Consider the following 22607-nt stretch of genomic DNA (forward strand, 5'->3'; position numbering starts at 1 on the left):
AACAAATATAACCGCCGTTGATTTTTCTTTAGAATCGTCATCCAGTAGACCAAGTACTTCAGTTCAAATTTCTGATAATCCATTTTTTGAACCCGACCTCACAATTGAGAATCCAGAAAATATTCAGGAACGGTTCATAGATCCTGAACCATTAAACTTTCCTCCGGAACCACCAATCATTCAAACAGAGATTGTTGAGGAACGAACCATTAAAACAGAATCATCTAGTGATACCGATTCAACAAATTCAATTATGGAGAATCTGGAACCTTTAAGTATGGAAGACCGAATGAGAGCTAAACGCACTGGCCAAGGTCACGCAATTACTCATCCAGACATTAATGCGCCAGATTATGAAATCAAAGGACAAATTTTACACATGGTGACTAATCAATGCCAATTTAGTGGTGCACCGAAGGAAGATCCAAATGAACATCTACGTACCTTTAATAGGATCTGCACACTATTTAAAATACGAGAAGTGGAGGATGAACAGATATATCTCATGTTATTTTCCTGGACTTTAAAGGGAGAAGCCAAAGATTGGTTGGAATCGTTACCTGAAGGGGCGATTGATACATGGGACGTTTTAATTGAGAAATTTCTTAAACAATTCTTTCCTGCATCTAAAGCCGTAAGACTTCAAGCAGAAATTGTTACGTTCACACAGAAGCCAAATGAAACTCTATATGAGGCGTGGACAAGATATGGAAAGTTGTTAAGAGGATGTCCGCAACATGGTTTAGACACCTGTCAAATAGTACAAATATTCTACCAAGGATGCGACATCACTACAAGGAAAGATATAGATATAGCAGCTGGTGGTTCTATTATGAAGAAAACCGAAACTGATGCTTACAAAATTATTGATAATACTGCTTCCCACTCACATGAGTGGCACCAAGAAAAAGACATCATTAGATCATCTAAAGCAGCTAGAGCCGATTCTAGCCATGACTTAGATTCCATTTCCGCAAAGATAGATGCTTTCGAGAGACGAATGGAAAAGATGACTAAGGATATTCACTCAATACGAATTAGTTGTGAGCAGTGTGGAGGACCACATTTGACAAAAGATTGTCTCAGTATTGAATTAACAATGGAACAAAGAGAGAATATTTCATACATAAACCAAAGGCCTGGAAATAATTATCAGAATAATTATCAACCGCCAAGACCGATTTACAATCAAAACCAGAATTATAACCGAAATATTCCATACAATAACCAACAAGGTCCTAGCAATCAACAAGTATCCAATAATACTTACAATCAGCAAAGACCTAATTTTCAAAACAAACCACCACAACAAACCGATGATAAAAAGCCGAATTTAGAAGATATGATGACGAAGCTAGTTGAAACTCAAACGCAGTTTTTCACATCTCAAAAACAAACCAATGAACAAAATGCTCAAGCATTTAGAAATCAACAAGCTTCTATTCAAAATCTGGAACAAGAAGTAAGTAACCTAGCAAGGTTGATAGGTGAAAGAAAACCGGGAAGTCTACCTAGCGATACAAATGCTAACCCCCGGAATGAAACAGCTAAAGCCATTACCACAAGAAGTGGTACAACACTTAAACCACCTGAAATACCTGTAACTTCTGATGAAACTATTCCTACTCCACAAGAACCACAACCTGATCAAGATAAGGAAAAAGAACCGGTAGTTGAAAAGGTTAATGAAGATAACACAGTTAAGGATAAACCTTATGTTAAACCATACCAACCACCACTTCCTTATCCGAGTAAAATGAAGAAAGAAAAACTTGAAGCCGAGCAATCCAAATTCTTGGATATGTTTAAACAGATAAATGTAAATCTTCCTTTCATTGATGTAATTTCAGGAATGCCAAGATATGCTAAATTCTTGAAAGATCTAATCACGAATAGAAAGAAAATGGAAGAACTCTCGGCTGTTACTATGAATGCTAATTGTTCAGCAGTGCTGTTGAATAAGATACCAGAAAAACTATCTGATCCAGGAAGTTTCACAATTCCATGTTTTCTGGGTAGTCTTAGTTCAATAGAAGCACTGGCAGACTTAGGTGCTAGTATAAATCTAATGCCGTATTCACTATACGCTAAACTAGACCTTGGAGAATTGAAACCAACCAGAATAAGCATACAACTAGCCGATAGATCAATAAAATATCCTAGAGGGATAATGGAGAACATGCTAGTTAAAGTTGGTACTTTAGTATTTCCAGTAGATTTTGTTGTTTTGGACATGGAAGAAGATTCTCAAGTTCCTCTCATATTAGGAAGACCATTCTTAAACACGGCTAAAGCAATGATAGACGTGTTCGGTAAGAAACTGACCCTAAGTATAGAGGATGAGAGTGTTACCTTTTCAGTTGATAGAGCAATGCAACAACCACAATCTGCAGATGATACATGTTATTATATTCAAACTATAGATGCACATGCAGAATTATTAGAAGAATTTCCAGAATTACAAGGAACAGGAGAATGTTCTTTAGGAGAAGGTAATGAACCAATTGATGAAGCTGAAATGTTAGCTACACTTATAGCTAATGGATATGAACCAACAACAGAAGAAATTCAAATGCTAAAAGAAGAAGACAGATATCGATATAAATCATCGATAGAAGAACCTCCGAAATTAGAGTTAAAGCCACTTCCAAACCATCTGGAATACGCTTATTTACATGGTGAATCTGAATTACCTGTAATAATATCGTCTTCTCTTACTGAAAATGAAAAATCACAACTCATTTCTGTGTTGAAAGCTCATAAACCAGCCATTGCATGGAAGATTCATGATATTAAAGGAATAAGTCCTTCGTATTGCACACATAAAATCCTTATGGAAGAAGGTCATAAAACGTATGTGCAACGTCAACGAAGACTAAATCCTAATATGCAAGATGTAGTTAAGAAAGAGATTATTAAACTGCTAGATGCAGGTTTGATATATCCAATCTCTGATAGTCCATGGGTAAGCCCAGTTCAATGCGTGCCTAAGAAGGGTGGCATGACTGTCATTACAAATGAGAAAAATGAGCTTATTCCTACTAGGACTGTAACAGGATGGCGTGTATGTATTGATTATAGAAAATTAAATGACGCCACCAGAAAAGATCACTTTCCCTTACCTTTCATAGATCAAATGTTGGAAAGATTAGCCGGAAATAGTTACTATTGTTTTCTAGATGGATTTTCCGGATATTTTCAAATTCCAATAGCACCCGAAGATCAAGAGAAAACCACATTCACGTGCCCTTATGGTACTTTTGCTTACAAACGCATGCCATTTGGACTTTGTAACGCCCCTGCAACCTTTCAAAGGTGTATGATGGCGATTTTTCACGACATGATAGAAGAATGCATGGAAGTATTCATGGATGACTTTTCAGTCTTCGGTGATACATTTAAATCATGTCTAGTTAATCTGGAACGAATGCTAATTAGATGCGAAAAATCAAATCTAGTACTTAATTGGGAGAAATGCCATTTCATGGTTAAAGAAGGCATCGTTCTTGGACATAAAATTTCAAAAGAAGGAATTGAAGTGGATAGAGCTAAAGTAGATATAATTGCTAAACTTCCACATCCCACCAATGTTAGAGGAGTTAGGAGTTTTCTAGGGCATGCCGGTTTTTACCGACGTTTCATAAAAGATTTTTCTAAAATTGCCACTCCTATGAATAAACTCCTAGAAAAGGATGCGCCATTCATCTTTTCAGATGAGTGTATCAAATCTTTTAATATTCTTAAAGAAAAACTCACTAATGCGCCGATCATGATAACACCAAATTGGAATCTACCATTTGAACTAATGTGCGATGCAAGTGATTTTGCAATGGGAGCCGTTTTAGGACAAAGGATTGAAAAACGATTTCAACCTATATATTATGCTAGTAAGACATTACAAGGAGCACAAACAAACTATACAACTACTGAAAAAGAACTCCTTGCTATTGTCTTTGCTTTTGACAAATTTCGATCATATCTAGTTCTAGCAAAAACGGTGGTCTATACCGACCATTCTGCTCTTAGATACCTATTTTCAAAACAAGATGCTAAACCAAGATTAATCCGTTGGATCTTACTCTTACAAGAGTTTGATATTGAAATCCGAGATAAAAGAGGAGCAGAAAATCTCGCCGCTGATCATCTTTCTCGTCTTGAAAATCCCGAATTAGAAGTTCTGAATGAATCGGCCATAAAAGACAACTTTCCTGATGAATATCTATTGAAGATAGATTATAAAGAAATCCCATGGTTTGCAGACTATGCAAACTACTTAGTTTGTGGATTCCTTGAAAAAGGATTATCGTACCAAAGACGAAAGAAATTCTTCAGTGATATAAAACACTATTTCTGGGAAGATCCACATCTGTTTAAAAGTTGTCCCGATGGAATAATACGCCGATGTGTATTTGGAGATGAAGCTAGTAAAATTTTAAACCATTGTCACACAGGACCAACAGGAGGGCATTATGGGCCTCAACTAACAGCAAGAAAAGTTTATGAAGCTGGATTCTATTGGCCTACAATTTACAAAGACGCACACCTTCTTTGCAAATCCTGTGATGCATGTCAAAGGGCCGGAAAAATAAGTCAACGTGATGAAATGCCACAAAATGTCATCCAAGTATGTGAAGTATTTGACATTTGGGGTATTGACTTTATGGGTCCATTTCCAAAATCTCATAATAATCTATATATACTCGTAGCCATTGATTATGTATCTAAATGTGCGGAAGCACAAGCTCTCCCAACTAACGATGCACGAGTTGTAGTCAACTTTTTAAAACGTCTTTTTGCAAGGTTTGGAACACCGAAAGCTTTAATAAGTGATCGGGGTACTCATTTCTGTAATAATCAACTTGAGAAAGTTCTTAAAAGATATGGAGTAACTCATAAAATCTCCACCGCATATCATCCACAAACAAGTGGACAAGTTGAAAATACCAACCGAGCTTTAAAACGTATTCTAGAGAAAACCGTAGGATCAAATCCGAAGGAATGGTCCATTAAATTGGAGGATGCACTCTGGGCTTTTAGAACAGCCTACAAAACTCCAATTGGAACCACACCTTTTAGACTTGTTTATGGAAAAGCATGTCATCTTCCAGTAGAAATTGAACACAAAGCATTTTGGGCTTTGAAGACATGTAATCTTGATTTACATGAAGCCGGACGTCTACGATTAAGTCAACTAAACGAATTAGAAGAATTAAGACATGAAGCATACGAAAATTCGTTAATCTATAAAGAAAGAACGAAGAAATGGCATGATAAAAGAATCAGAAGTTCAAAAGAATTCAAAGAAGGAGACAGAGTTCTTCTTTTCAATTCACGATTCAAGCTATTTCCTGGAAAATTGAAATCAAGATGGTCTGGACCATTCATAGTCAAAAGAGTTTTCCCATACGGAACGATAGAATTGATAAATTCAAATGGGATTGAATTTAAAGTTAATGGTCACAGAGTTAAACATTACATACATGGTCCGATGGAAGTCGACAACGAAGTTAATCACAATTTCGACACCACAGCTAACTAAGTGTGGGGAGAATCAAGTCTTTAAAGGATAATATATATTTCTGTTAGAGTTAGATTGTCTGTTTTCGTGTAGTTCTCGAAAATGGAACACGTATGGTCTTTCCCTAGCAGACCCTAAAGAACTAGTCTTCTCCCCCCATTCTGAATTTTTATTTTTTTAGGTTTTTACGAAATGAAGACTGCCTGTGAACTAAACCATGGTCTAATGCTACACGCTTTGATCACTAAACGTAATAATGACATACTACCGAGTGAATTAGTATCAGTAATCAGAGAAAGAATGGACGGAGTTAGAAAAGGATCCAGATGCGAAGATAATAAGTTACAATTTGGTAAAGGAAAATCAAAATCCGCAGCGAAAAGAAGAGCACGACACCTAGAACGATGTCACAAATGCGGAAAATGGTCACATGGAGGTAAATGTTCAAATAATCAAACCTATTCAAATACCGAATTTGTTACTTTATGCAGAGACGGACCGTTCATATGTTTAGAAGAAAAGACAATGAATGCTCGAGGTTACGCTTATGCAGCCATGGAAAACCAATTAAACCGACTATCTTATGAATATAATAGATCATATAACTAAGAAATCTATTTCACAGGTATGTCTGTACAGTTTTTATTTTTATTTTTATTTTTAACCTTTTGATAATAAACGCTAATTTGTTCGCTAAAAAGTATTAAATTGGTATTGAATAAAATTAGGTTTGGCGACCGAAATTATTGATATCGTTCAAAAATTTATTACATCACTGCGAAATTTAACGTTTATTCTTAAGGTATAAATATCTTTAATCAATCAACCCAAAATATTTCAAAAATTCGTCATGAGTTAAATTAGGTCTTGGAACCGAAATTACTTTACCGAAAAGAGGGGCGCATATTTTTGATAATATTTGATTGATTAAAGTGGGATAAAAAGAAAAAAAAAAAGATTTTTAATTTTATTATGTTTTTAAAAATTAATATTTAAATCTTAAATTAATATTGTAAACTTTGTAAAAACAATATATTTAAAATTATAAATATTTGAAAAATTAATATAAGTTTGGTATGAATTTATGAATTTTTAAATTAAGTTTGGTGTGAATTTTTAATTTTTAAAATATGAAATTTTAATTTTATGCATTTTAAATTTTGAGTTTGGTGTGAATTTTTAATATTAATTTTGAATTTTATATTTATGTTGTGTGAATTTAAAAACAAAAATTTACTTTATCTCATTAAGTTAAAAATATGATTTTTAAAATTCGTCGTAAGTTGAAGACTAGGTCTTTGAACCGAAATTGCTTTACCCGAGGGAGGGACGAGAACTTTTATTATCAATATTTTTAATCTTGTTGATTTAAAGTATGCCAAAAACATTAAAAAACCCAAAAATCTTAGCTTTTAAAACAATCGCTACAAAAAGACAAATTTTAAAATTTTGTCGAGGGACGGACTAGGACATCGATCCGAAACGACCTCGTCCTAAATAACAAGGGAAACAAAATTTTAAAATTAATTTCTTAATTGTTTTATAAGTTAAAGATTATAAAAAAAAAAAAAAAAAAAAAAAAAAAGGGTAAACTCCGCGACTCGCGGAGTTTGCAGGCAAAACCTCCGCGACTCGCGGAGGGTCCAAAACCCAGAAAAAAAAAAAATAAAAGAGCTGCTCGATCAGTACACTCAACAACACAAAAACAACCCGAAAAATACTGCGAAAAACCCACGAAAACCACCGAAAATCACCCCCAAAAATCTCAATTTTTAACCGTTAATCACCAAATTTTTTGCTAAAATCATGTTGAGAAGGATGATATCTAAGAACTACTCAAGAAAAACGGTAAATTTCTACACCTAAACACCATTTAATTCGAATTTTAGTGTTCTTGAGCTATTTTTTCCCCAATTTGATTTTGATGCTTTTTAGTGTAATTAGACTTAAATTGTTTATGTACTATGCTTGTATAACCTAGATTGATGCTGTTTAACATGATTAGAAGCCGTAAACTTCAAATTTTGAATAATCTAGGGTTTGTGTTCTTGAGCAATTTGGGGCTTTTTGATATAAACAGGTTATGGCCGATTTTTGTCATGAATTGTTGCTAAATTGAGTAGTATAACATGTCTAGGTAGTTAAATGATCCAAACTTTGAGCCTAAACATGATTTTGAGAATTAAAGTGGACTTTTTCAAGTCCAAAATTCATGAACTTGATTTTTGAAAGATAATGCCATTTGAGACTTGTTTATTTGCTAGTAATGATTATTTTGACATGTTATTTGAGTTGAATGCTTATGAACTTGGCGAAAATTTTCGTATATGCTTATTTGAAAAAGTGTAGATTTGATAAAAATGTGAAAATAAGCTTAAGTTTGATATAAATTGATAATGTCATTGTAATTATTTTGATTGATGATTTTGCTGACACTAATGCATATTTGGATGCACAAAATTTGTGTTTGATGTGTTTTGCAGAATGAAAGGGGCGAATCTTCATCCCAAGCCCGCCATGCTCCTGCTGAGAACTTGGAACAACAGGAGGTAGATAACTACTACAAGCAGGATGTACCTCATCCAGTCATGACCTTTTCAGATATGCACTTGGAACAGTTGCACCCGAACCTGCGATTTGACAGACTTTGGATAGATTATCCAAAATATCAACGGGGTTTGCATACTCTTCATTCCAAGGTTGTTGAGGTACCGAGGGTCATAGAATGGGGACCCTTGGAAGCTGTAGAATTGGCCGGGCCAATTAGGGAATTACTGGTACAGAGGTATGGTAATTCTTCTTTTAATGACTGGATATGTTTATTCACCATACGCAGACCTGTATATAAAGTATGGTGTGAAGAGTTGTTATGTAGTATAGAGTTGAATGATCGGGTAGCTAGTTTAACCGATCGTTCTTTTATTAGATTTTTGTTAGGCGGTTCGATGCGCCACATGTCTTTACTGGACATGGCTCAGGCTTTACGTATATATACGCCTGAGGAGTTAGCGTCTGCCGATTGTAGAGGATTGATACTAAACGGTAGAAAGATAGATGAGAATTTTGATACACACGGTGTGTGGAGTCAAATGACAAGCCATCACCTTTTCAAAGGGGGAAACTACTCTTATTTGGATATAGATAGAGCCGAATTAAGAGTAATACATAGGTTTTTAGCTAATTCGATTACACAAAGGGGTAAAAACAAAGAAAAGGTAAATGAACAAGATTTGTTTTACCATATGTGTATTCGAGACCCACACAGCGCTGTAAGTATACCATATTGTGTGGGTTATTATTTATCAGCTATGGTTCGGGGGATGCGTCCACATAGCATAATAGGAGGTGGTATTTTTATTACTTTGATTGGTGAATATCTCGGTGTGGATATAAGTCGGGGGGGATTATTAGTAGAAGAGCCGGAACCCCGCGACACTATAGGTTTAAATGTATACCATGGTGCGAAAGTTTTGAAGCGGCGAAATAACGCCGCAGTACGATACAATGGTAGACATCCACAGGTAGAGAGAAACCAGGAACAAGGTAATGTAGGAGGGGGGAATGAGATGCAAGAAATGCATAGGTTTATAGCTTCTCAGGAATACGAAAATGCTAGACAGAGAGCATTTGAAGATTGGCAAGTTCATCAGAACCAGATCATAGCGCATTGCCAACATATAGGTAGAAACTATATTCCTACACCGAAACCCGTCTTCCCTCCTTGGTCGATAGAGATGCAGCCACCATATCCTACGTATGACCCTGCCGAAGCATTCTATAGCACTTATGGTTATGCGTGGAACCCCTATTGGTACCAATATCATCCTTAGTTTACTTTATATTTTTTTTTATTTTGTAATTTGTAATTATTGATACATTTAATATTTTTGTTAATATTGTAATCATTTTTATAATTTCTAACTTTTATTCTTAGATTTTAATAATTTTTGAATGTGGGGTAATATACCAAACTTCAAAAATATGTATATATGTTTGCAGTTTATCTTATGTACACAACAGGGTAAAACAACGCATTTTCAAAGACTGGCATTAAGTTCAGCAAAAGCAACTAATTTTGACGACAAGATGCAAAATAGATGTGAAATAACAACAAGACGGAATGAACAAATGATGTGCACCATTTATCATTCAGCAAACAAACGCCAATATATTTGGAAACTTTGGTAAAAATTTAATCATTTTCACACAAATCACCCTCAATAATTTAAATTGTTACTGATTTCTTGCAAATGAGGGCATTGCAAGATCTTAAGTGTGGGAAGGGGTTAAATTCTTTCGGATTTTAAAATTTTTATATTAAACACTTGGTTACCATTAAAAATACTAGTAAAGCAGTAGTTGTATTAGAATCTAGTGCTCTCTGATAAAAAAGAACAGCCCTAGTCTTATATACTGACTACCCAATTCTAGTAAAAATTTTCAATTAAATGAATTCAAATCATGTTTATACATATTTATGAACGATAAAACTAGGTTTTAACACCGAAATTATTGTTACCTCGGAAAGGACATAAATTGAGAAACAAACTAAAATGTTAAAATTCATTTAAAATGGAATAGAGGACGATAAAAAGGAAAATAAAAGCCAAGTGTGGGAAAATTTACCAAATTATTTTAAACATATGTCACATATATCTGTAACAAATAACTGAAAATACTTTTGCTTTGGACTAAACTAAACTGTTTTACCCGATGAAAGAAAAGAAGAGATGGATCTACACGATGAATCAATTCCATCATTAAAAGGAAGTAAAGTCTTCCGAAAAAGAAACGCGCTTCTTGATTTAGGTCATGAAGTTGTCGTCCAGACCAGCTGTAGGTTGACGAAAAATCTAGAAAAGTCATCACTAAAATCAGCAGGAAATCCACGGACCTCAGCATTAAACAGGGTCGCCAAGCGGTCAGATTTATCCTAACCATGAGAAGGATTTATCTCGTACAATGGGGGGGCACCGTGCAAATTAGCTGGATAAGACTAATGAATCAGATCCCCAGAAAGGATAATCTCCTTAAAGATTAAAAATCAGCTTTTAAGACTGATATTACTCAATCCTAGAGATTGACCTTAAAGATTGAGAATTCAAACTCATGGAATTCAATGATATCTAAACTCGAGCTTAAACGAGAAAATACTTTGATCAAAAATTACAAACCGATTTGTTTTCTGAAAACCCTATTTTCAATGCGTTCATTACCATTGAACGTAAAATCCTAGGAATTCACCTGAAATTCATTAGGTCACCTGAACTAAATCGGGTGTCAACCGTAAGAACGGTGGTTGCATAGTGGTCAAAGACAGGACCTTGTGCCAGACCAACAAATTATAAGGGTGAGCTTTACTATTGCTCCTACCAAGGATAGTAATTGCGTCCGACACGTTATAGACCATAATCAAAAGCATGTCACGGGACATTGCCTTAAACAGTTGCTTGTTCAACGCTTTCCTTTACAACCGGACGGTAGTTTGCCGAAAGGTAATATACGGAACAAGTAAACTGGACGTGTTGCTTTCCAAATACAAGGTTAGCAAGTGGGTGACACAAAACCGCAAGTTTTGAGCTAAAATTTTCAAATCTGAAACCCACCAAACCCACAAAAATATTTTGCAAACACCGGTAAAGGGTTATTCCGAAAAACTTATCTAGGGTAAAAACTAGATTTAATTTTCAAAAGATCAAATGTTTTCATAAAGATCCAATTTCCTTAATGGATCTAAATTTTTATAGTCATGTGGGACTGTAAACCATATCGTTACTACCATTGTTTATACCACCATATAGAAATCACTGATGTACAAAGTGTGAAGAATAAAGAAGTGATTCTAGTATTTCAAGACGATATTGCTTGAGGACAAGCAACGCTCAAGTGTGGGAATATTTGATAATGCTAAAAACGAACATATATTTCATAGCATTATTCCTCAAGAAAGACAAGCTTTTAGTTGCAATTGTTCTATTTACAAGTGATATTCGTTTAAATAATAAAAGGTGAAGACAAAAGACAGATTCGACGAATTGAAGACGCAAACGACCAAAAAGCTCAAAAGAACAAAAGACAATCAAAAAGGTTCCAATTATTGATAAGAAACGTCTCGAAATTACAGAAGTACAAGATTCAAAACGCAAAGTACAAAATATAAAATTGTACGCAAGGACGTTCGAAAATCCGGAACCGGGACCAGAGTCAACTCTTAACGCTCGACGCAACGGACTAAAAATTACAAGTTAACTATGTATATAAATATAATATAATATATAATTAATTATATTAATTATATATATATTATATATATATAATAAAAACCGTCGGCAGCAAGAAACTCCAAGGGTGTGAGCTGTAAATAACTCTCCGCGACTCGCGGAGTTTTAAGGGCATTTTGCCGCGAGTCGCGGAGCCCCAAAAATCAAGTCTGGCTATAAAACCAACCGAATTCTGATCAAATGATATCATCTTTTTTTCTTCCTCTTCATACGTAAATATATTTATATTTATAATTTATATTTTAATTTTAATTATAATTCTAATAATAAGGGTATGTTAGCGAATGTTGTAAGGGTGTAAGTCGAAATTCTGTCCGTGTAACGCTACGCTATTTTTAATCATTGTAAGTTATGTTCAACCTTTTTACATTAATGTCTCGTAGCTAAGTTATTATTATGCTTATTTAAAACGAAGTAATCATGATGTTGGGCTAATTACTAAAATTGGGTAATTGGGCTTTGTACCATAATTGGGGTTTGGACAAAAGAACGACACTTGTGGAAACTAGACTATGGGCTATTAATGGGCTTTATATTTGTTTAACTAAATGAAAGTTTGTTAATGTTAATATAAAGATTTACAATTGGGCGTCCCTATAAATTACCATATACACTCAATCGGACACGATGGGCGGGGTATTTATTTGTACGAATAATCGTTCATTTAACCGGACACGGGAATGGATTAATAGCCACTAGAATAATTAAAACAGGGGTGAAATTACATTCAAGGGTAATTGGTGTAATTGTTAACAAAGTGGTAAAACCTTGGTTTACACGCAGTCGATAACCTGGTGTATTCATTAAACAAAGTATTAAAACCTTGTTACAATTCGAATCCCCAATTAGTTGGAATATTTAACTTCGGGTATAATAATAATTTGACAAGGACACTTGCAATTTATATTTATGACTGATGGACTGTTATGGACAAAAACCAGACGGACATATTGAATAATCCAGGACAAAGGACAATTAACCCATGGGCATAAAACTAAAATCAACACGTCAAACATCATGATTACGGAAGTTTAAATAAGCATAATTCTTTTATTTCATATTTAATTTCCTTTATTTTATATTTAATTGCACTTCTAATTATCGCACTTTTATTTATTTTATTTTATCGCACTTTTAATTATCGTACTTTTTAATTATCGCAAGTTTATTTTATCGCACTTTTATTATTCGCAATTTCATTATCGTTATTTACTTTACGCTTTAATTTAAGTCTTGTATTTATTTTATATTTTACATTAGGTTTTAACTGCGACTAAAGTCTTAAAATCGACAAACCGGTCATTAAACGGTAAAAAACCCCCCCTTATAATAATAATATTACTTATATATATATTTGTATTTTTATAAAAGTAAACTAATATAGCGTTGAGCTTTGTTTAAAGATTTCCCTGTGGAACGAACCGGACTTACTAAAAAACTACACTACTGTACGATTAGGTACACTGCCTATAAGTGTTGTAGCAAGGTTTAAGTATATCCATTCTATAAATAAATAAATATCTTGTGTAAAATTGTATCGTATTTAATAGTATTTTCCTAGTAAAATAATAACTATTTTATATACACCTCGCTCCACATCAGTAGTTGTATAGTTTGTTTGTGCTCCTTGTAACGTCTTACTAGCATAATATATATGTTGAAATCGTTTTTCAATCCTTTGTCCTAAAACGGCTCCCATTGCAAAATCACTTGCATCGCACATTAGTTCAAATGGTAGATTCCAATTTGGTGTTATCATGATCGGCGCATTAGTGAGTTTTTCTTTAAGAATATTAAAAGATTTGATACACTCATCTGAAAAGATGAATGGAGCATCCTTTTCTAGGAGTTTATTCATAGGAGTGGCAATTTTAGAAAAATCTTTTATGAAACGTCGGTAAAAACCGGCATGCCCTAGAAAACTCCTAACTCCTCTAACATTGGTGGGATGTGGAAGTTTAGCAATTACATCTACTTTAGCTCTATCCACTTCAATTCCTTCTTTTGAAATTTTATGTCCAAGAACGATGCCTTCTTTAACCATGAAATGGCATTTCTCCCAATTAAGTACTAGATTTGATTTTTCGCATCTAATTAGCATTCGTTCCAGATTAACTAGACATGATTTAAATGTATCACCGAAGACTGAAAAGTCATCCATGAATACTTCCATGCATTCTTCTATCATGTCGTGAAAAATCGCCATCATACACCTTTGAAAGGTTGCAGGGGCGTTACAAAGTCCAAATGGCATGCGTTTGTAAGCAAAAGTACCATAAGGGCACGTGAATGTGGTTTTCTCATGGTCCTCGGGTGCTATTGGAATTTGAAAATATCCGGAAAATCCATCTAGAAAACAATAGTAACTATTTCCGGCTAATCTTTCCAACATTTGGTCAATGAAAGGTAAGGGAAAGTGATCTTTTCTGGTGGCGTCATTTAATTTTCTATAATCAATACATACACGCCATCCTGTTACAGTCCTAGTAGGAATAAGCTCATTTTTCTCATTTGTAATGACAGTCATGCCACCCTTCTTAGGTACGCATTGAACTGGGCTTACCCATGGACTATCAGAAATTGGATATATCAAACCTGCATCTAGCAGTTTAATAATCTCTTTCTTAACTACATCTTGCATATTAGGATTTAGTCTTCGTTGGCGTTGCACATACGTTTTATGACCTTCTTCCATAAGGATTTTATGTGTGCAATACGAAGGACTTATTCCTTTAATATCATGAATCTTCCACGCAATGGCTGGTTTATGAGCTTTCAACACAGAAATGAGTTGTGATTTCTCATTTTCAGTAAGAGAAGACGATATTATTACAGGTAATTCAGATTCACCATGTAAATAAGCGTATTCCAAATGGTTTGGAAGTGGCTTTAACTCTAATTTCGGAGGTTCTTCTATCGATGATTTATATCGATATCTGTCTTCTTCTTTTAGCATTTGAATTTCTTCTGTTGTTGGTTCATATCCATTAGCTATAAGTGTAGCTAACATTTCAGCTTCATCAATTGGTTCATTACTTTCTCCTAAAGAACATTCTCCTGTTCCTTGTAATTCTGGAAATTCTTCTAATAATTCTACATGTGCATCTATAGTTTGAATATAATAACATGTATCATCTGCAGATTGTGGTTGTTGCATTGCTCTATCAACTGAAAAGGTAACACTCTCATCCTCTATACTTAGGGTCAGTTTCTTACCGAACACGTCTATCATTGCTTTAGCCGTGTTTAAGAATGGTCTTCCTAATATGAGAGGAACTTGAGAATCTTCTTCCATGTCCAAAACAACAAAATCTACTGGAAATACTAAAGTACCAACTTTAACTAGCATGTTCTCCATTATCCCTCTAGGATATTTTATTGATCTATCGGCTAGTTGTATGCTTATTCTGGTTGGTTTCAATTCTCCAAGGTCTAGTTTAGCGTATAGTGAATACGGCATTAGATTTATACTAGCACCTAAGTCTGCCAATGCTTCTATTGAACTAAGACTACCCAAAAAACATGGAATTGTGAAACTTCCTGGATCAGATAGTTTTTCTGGTATCTTATTCAACAGCACTGCTGAACAATTAGCATTCATAGTAACAGCCGAGAGTTCTTCCATTTTCTTTCTATTTGAGATTAGATCTTTCAAGAATTTAGCATATCTAGGCATTCCTGAAATCACATCAATGAAAGGAAGATTTACATTTATCTGTTTAAACATATCCAAGAATTTGGATTGCTCGGCTTCAAGTTTCTCTTTCTTCATTTTACTCGGGTAAGGAAGTGGTGTTTGATATGGTTTAACATAAGGTTTATCCTTAACTGTGTTATCTTCATTAACCTTTTCAACTACCAGTTCTTTTTCCTTATCTTGGTCAGGTTGTGGTTCTTGTGGAGTAGGAATAGTTTCATCAGAAGTTACAGGTATTTCAGGTGATTTAAGTGTAATACCACTTCTTGTGGTAATGGCTTTAGCTGTTTCATTCCGGGGGTTAGCATTTGTATAGCTCGGTAAACTTCCCGATTTTCTTTCACCTATCAACCTTGCTAGGTTACTCACTTCTTGTTCCAGATTTTGAATAGAAGCTTGTTGATTTCTAAATGCTTGAGCATTTTGTTCATTGGTTTGTTTCTGTGATGTGAAAAACTGCGTTTGAGTTTCAACTAGCTTTGTCATCATATCTTCTAAATTCGGCTTTTTATCATCGGTTTGTTGTGGTGGTTTGTTTTGAAAATTCGGTCTTTGCTGATTATAAGTATTATTGGATACTTGTTGATTGCTAGGACCTTGTTGGTTGTTGTATGGAATATTTCGGTTATAATTCTGGTTTTGATTGTAAATCGGTCTTGGCGGTTGATAATTATTCTGATAATTATTTCCAGGCCTTTGGTTTATGTATAAAATATTCTCTCTTTGTTCCATTGTTAATTCAATACTGAGACAATCTTTTGTCAAATGTGGTCCTCCACACTGCTCACAACTAATTCGTATTGAGTGAATATCTTTAGTCATCTTTTCCATTCGTCTCTCCACAGCATCTATCTTTGCGGAAATGGAATCTAAGTCATGGCTAGAATCGGCTCTAGCTGCTTTAGATGATCTAACGATATCTTTTTCTTGGTGCCACTCATGTGAGTGGGAAGCAGTATTATCAATAATTTTGTATGCATCAGTTTTGGTTTTCTTCATAATAGAACCACCAGCTGCTATATCTATGTCTTTCCTTGTAGTGATGTCGCATCCTTGGTAGAATATTTGTACTATTTGACAGGTGTCTAAACCATGTTGCGGACATCCTCTTAACAACTTTCCATATCTTGTCCACGCCTCATATAGAGTTTCATTTGGCTTCTGTGTGAACGTAACAATTTCTGCTTGAAGTCTTACGGCTTTAGATGCAGGAAAGAATTGTTTAAGAAATTTGTCAACTAAAACGTCCCATGTATCAATCGCCCCTTCAGGTAACGATTCCAACCAATCTTTGGCTTCTCCCTTTAAAGTCCAGGGAAATAACATGAGATATATCTGTTCATCCTCCACTTCTCGGATTTTGAATAGTGTACAGATCCTATTAAAGGTACGTAGATGTTCATTTGGATCTTCCTTCGGCGCACCACTAAATTGGCATTGATTAGTCGCCATGTGTAGAATTTGTCCTTTGATTTCATAATCTGGCGCATTAATGTCAGGATGAGTAATTGCGTGACCTTGGCCAGTGCGTTTAGCTCTCATTCGGTCTTCCATACTTAAAGGTTCCAGATTCTCCATAATTGAATTTGTTGAATCGGTATCACTAGATGATTCTGATTTAATGGTTCGTTCCTCAACAATCTCTGTTTGAATGATTGGTGGCTCCGGAGGAAAGTTTAATGGTTCAGGATCTACGAACCGTTCCTGAATATTCTCCGGATTCTCAATTGTGAGGTCGGTTTCAAAAAATGGATTATCGGAAATTTGAACTGAAGTACTTGGTTGACTGGATGACGATTCTAAAGAGAAATCAACGGCGGTTATATTTGTTAAATGTCTTGATCGAGTTACAGGTGGTGAACGTACAAAAGGTGGTGAACGTCTTGCTCGGTGCATTCACTGAATATCCTATTAGTTTTTAAAAAGGAAAGAAAAATTATAATAAGTTATCCAATTAATAGACTTTTCTGATTTTTGCCCACGTTTCGAATAGCCAAAAGATGCAGCAGAGGGGCAGGATTCGTTTGGTCTCAATATAATTGAGGACTGTTTGGCTCCAATAACCCGGTCCACGTACAAATCCAACTATTACTACGAACCAGAAAATTTTGATGTCTATCAATTTAACCACTCAAAATAAATTTTCGTAATTTTAAGAAATTTAGATAAGAAGTAGAATAAATTCTAAGTCCTAAAAACTAGAATGGCGAGAAATAAGAGAGAAAAAGAGTTCGTCGCAAAAGGTCGAAAAAGAAAAAATGGTTGAAAAATAAAAGGTGACGGAAAAATAAAAGAAACTTATAAAAACTTAAAAATACTTAACTAACCTAACCTTATTACTACAACTAACTTAAAATTATAATCGCAAATTGAGATTACTAATTGGAATGATAATTGATACATAGTAAAAGGTGTCTAAAAAAAATTAAAGCTTACAGGAAAAACTAAATCCCAAATAGAAATAACTTAAAAAGAAACTAAAACTTAAAAAGGCGTCGCAAAATTCTAAAGCACCTAAATCTTAGTCTAAAGAAAAAGCACTTAAGGAATTCTACGGCAAAGCCTAAAAATCTAGGAGTAAAAATAACTATGGCAAAAACTAAATTTAAAATTAAATATGAGCTAAAAATACAAATATTACGCTACAATGATTAAAAAGGGACAAAATATAAAAATATATAAAAAGTTGTAAAAAGTACAATTTTTATAAAAATATTATTTTTATATTATTTATTTAATAAAACTACTAATTTTACAATTTAATTAAACTTATTAATACTAAATACATAAATTAAATAAAAAGTAAAAGTAAAAATAAAACTAATAATAATAATAATAATAATTAGGGTTAAATAATAATAATAATTAATTAAAACCCGTAATTAATGCTGAATTAGGGCTTCTGTCCGTGTGTCAGGTAACCTCCGCGAGTCGCGGTAATTATTGCATCAAACCCCGCGAGTCGCGGGGTTTCAAATTTCAGCTGACAGCTTTAAATTCGACGCGTTTTTTCTTTATTTATTTTTTTTTTGATTTTCTGTTTTTAATTTTTTTCTATAAATAAAAGATAGTTAATAAAACTTATATTTTTATAAACTAAAATAGAAATAAAGAAACTTATAAAACTTAAATATTTAACAAAATCTTAAAAATACTTATATTTTTGTTTTTCTTTTTATATTTTTGAATAATTAAAACGTATTTTTACAAAAACGAATTTTAATAAAAGTTAACTAAAAATCTTTTTTTTTTATATTAGCGTTGCGCTTCCGGCTTTTAAGATAGTTCCCCGGCAGCGGCGCCAAAAATACTTGATGTCAAAGCAGAGGGGTATAAAATACTATTAATTTTTACAAGGAAATACTATTAAATACGATACAATTTTACACAAGATATTTATTTATTTATAGAATGGATATACTTAAACCTTGCTACAACACTTATAGGCAGTGTACCTAATCGTAAAGTAGTGTAGTTTTTAGTAAGTCCGGTTCGTTCCACAGGGAAATCTTTAAACAAAGCTCAACGCTATATTAGTTTACTTTTATAAAAATACAAATATATATATATGTAATATTATTATTATAAAGGGGGGTTTTTACCGTTTAATGACCGGTTTGTCGATTTTAAGACTTTAGTCGCAGTTAAAACCTAATGTAAAATATAAAATAAATACAAGACTTAAATTAAAGCGTAAAGTAAATAACGATAATGAAATTGCGAATAATAAAAGTGCGATAAAATAAAATTGCGATAATTAAAAAGTACGATAATTAAAAGTGCGATTAAATAACAATAAATAAAAGTGCAATAATTAGAAGTGCAATTAAATATAAAATAAAGGAAATTAAATATGAAATAAAAGAATTATGCTTATTTAAACTTCCGTAATCATTATGTTTGACGTGTTGATTTTAGTTTTATGCTCATGGGTTAATTGTCCTTTGTCCTGGATTATTTAATATGTCCGTCTGGTTTTTGTCCATAACAGTCCATCAGTCATAAATATAAAGTGCAAGTGTCCTTGTCAAATTATTATTATACCCGAAGTTAAATATTCCAACTAATTGGGGATTCGAATTGTAACAAGGTTTTAATACTTTGTTAACAATTACACCAATTACCCTTGAATGTAATTTCACCCCTGTTTTAATTATTCTAGTGGCTATTAATCCATTCCCGTGTCCGGTTAAATGAACGATTATTCGTACATATAAATACCCCGCCCATCGTGTCCGATCGAGTGTATATGGTAATTTATAGGGACGCCCAATTGTAAATCTTTATATTAACATTAACAAACTCTCATTTAGTTAAACAAATATAAAGCCCATTAATAGCCCATAGTCTAATTTCTACAAGTGTCGTTCTTTTGTCCAAACCCCAATTATGGTACAAAGCCCAATTACCCAATTTTAGTAATTAGCCCAACATCATGATTACTTCGGATTAAATAAGCATAATAATAACTTAGCTACGAGACATTAATAAAAAAGGTTGAACATAACTTACAATGATTAAAAATAGCGTAGCGTTACACGGACAGAATTTCGACTTACACCCTTACAACATTCGCTAACATACCCTTATTATTAGAATTAAAATTAAAATTAAAATATAAATTATATATATATATATAAATTTTACGTATGATAAGAGAAGAAAAAGATATGAATTGTGATCAGAATTTGGTTGGCTTTATAGGGAATTTCGATTTTTGGGGCTCCGCGACTCGCGGCCCTTTTGGCCTTCAAACTCCGCGAGTCGCGGAGATTGAAATTACAGCTCACATCTTTTGGAGTCTTTCTTGCCGACGGATTTTATATATAAATATAAAATATAAATAATTAATATAATTATTTATATATTATATTATATTCTTGTGCATAGTAGACTTGTAATTTTTAGTCCGTTGCGTCGAGCGTTGAGAGTTGACTCTGGTCCCGGTTCCGGATTTTCGAACGTCCTTGCGTACAATTTTAGATTTTGTACTTTGCGTTTTGAATCTTGTACTCTTGTAATTTCGAGACGTTTCTTATCAATAATTGGAACCTCTTTGATTGTCTTTTGTACTTTTGAGCTTTTTGGTCGTTTGCGTCTTCAATTCGTCGAATCTGTCTTTTGTCTTCACCTTTTATTATTTAAACGAATATCACTTGTAAATAGAACAATTGCAACTAAAAGCTTGTCTTTCTTGAGGAATAATGCTATGAAATATATGTTCGTTTTTAGCATTATCATTTCTATTCTTCATTCTATCATTTTGGTTCATTCATCTGATTTTATGGTTAAGGTTAGAATAGATAATCTCTAAGACTTTAGAGATTACATAATCGCCGTAGAACATTTCTCCAATGAAGTTATGAATCAATACTTCATCGGTTATTGTTGTTGGTACTCCTTGGTATCTATGATGAGTATGATGTTGATACTCGTGGAATAGTTTATCATGTTAAAGCATGGGATGTGGATGTTGTTGGTGATGGTGTTGGCGTTGTTGATGGTGGTACTGGTTATGCTGCTGGTGCTGCTGATGGTGTTTGTAATCTTTGCACCATATTATCCAAAGCCACTACCTGAGCGCGAAGCTCGTTGACTTCTTCAATTACACCGGGGTGATTGTCGGTTCGAACTAGCGGATAAATAAAATCTAGAATTTGATGTAGTATATAATTGTGATGAGATACTCTGGAAATGAGAGAGAAAATAGTGTTTCGAATAGGTTCACCGATAAGTGCTTCAGGTTCTTCGCCAAGAGGGCAATGTGGTGAATGGAAGGGATCACCTTCTTCTTGTCTCCAATGATTGAGGAGGCAATGAACCCATCCCCAATTCATCCAGAATAGATGATGGCTGATTGGTTGATCCATTCCGGTCACACTGCTTTTGGAGCTTGATTGGGATTCCATTTTGGAATCCGAAGGACTTGAACTGATGACGAATTCCATTTCGTACGATTGAATAAAGGATTTTTCGATATGAGATGATTTTCTGGCTATCGGATGGTATTCTAATTACATAGAATATCTATATATATAGAGCAAAAGATTTCGTAGGTTACGGAGGAATTTACGGAATATGTCAGGCAAAATTTACAGTAATAGATACGCTATGATATGATTGAGCAGATACGCTAAGATATGGATTTTGTCTATACACTATTCATGCAATCAATGTAATAAGATGTGTCTAGACTAAGAATGATAAGCAGGTAATTTCCTAAGGATGATAAGTAGATAATTTTCGACACAAAATGATAAGCAAAACTTTTTACATGCAGACACGGTCGAAGTCCAGACTCACTAATGCATCCTAACGATTTATCAGTTAGACACACTAATGCAAACCTGGTTCACTAAGACCACCACTCTGATACCACATGATATGACCCGTCCCAATCCATAAGAACGAATACAATAACATATGGATACATTACAAGGTATCTGACCTCTATATGATACATTTTACAAACATTGCATTCGTTTTAAAAGACAAACTTTCATTTCATCGAAAGTTGACAAGTATGTATACCATTTCATAATATTTAACCTATAAATGACCTATACTGTCATTTACTTAATAATAATCTCTATTGAACTCAACGACTTGAATGCAACGTCTTTTGAAATATGCCATGAATGACTCCAAGTAATATCTCTAAAATGAGCAAATGCACAGCGAAAGATTTCCTTAATATCTGAGAATAAACATGCTTTAAAGTGTCAACCAAAAGGTTGGTGAGTTCATTAGTTTATCATAATCGATCATTTCCATAATTTTAATAGACCACAAGATTTTCATTTTCATTTCTCATAAATATACATCTCATATCAGGCATTTCGCAAACTGCATAGAGATAAAAATCATTCATATGGTGAACACCTAGTAACCGACATTAACAAGATGCATATAGAATATTCCCATCATTCTGGGACACCCATCGGACATGATAACATCGAAGTACTAAAGCATTCCAAATTCCAGAATGGGGGTTGTTAGTTCCCGTAGATCTACCTTTAGGATTCGCATCAATTAGGGGTCCACTAATTCTCAAAATTAGTGATGTTCCCTAATTCTTAGATTACCAGGCTAAAAGGGGCATATTCGGCTT

This window comes from Rutidosis leptorrhynchoides, chromosome 1 (assembly GCF_046630445.1).
Source record: "Rutidosis leptorrhynchoides isolate AG116_Rl617_1_P2 chromosome 1, CSIRO_AGI_Rlap_v1, whole genome shotgun sequence".
In the NCBI taxonomy this organism is placed as follows: domain Eukaryota; kingdom Viridiplantae; phylum Streptophyta; class Magnoliopsida; order Asterales; family Asteraceae; genus Rutidosis; species Rutidosis leptorrhynchoides.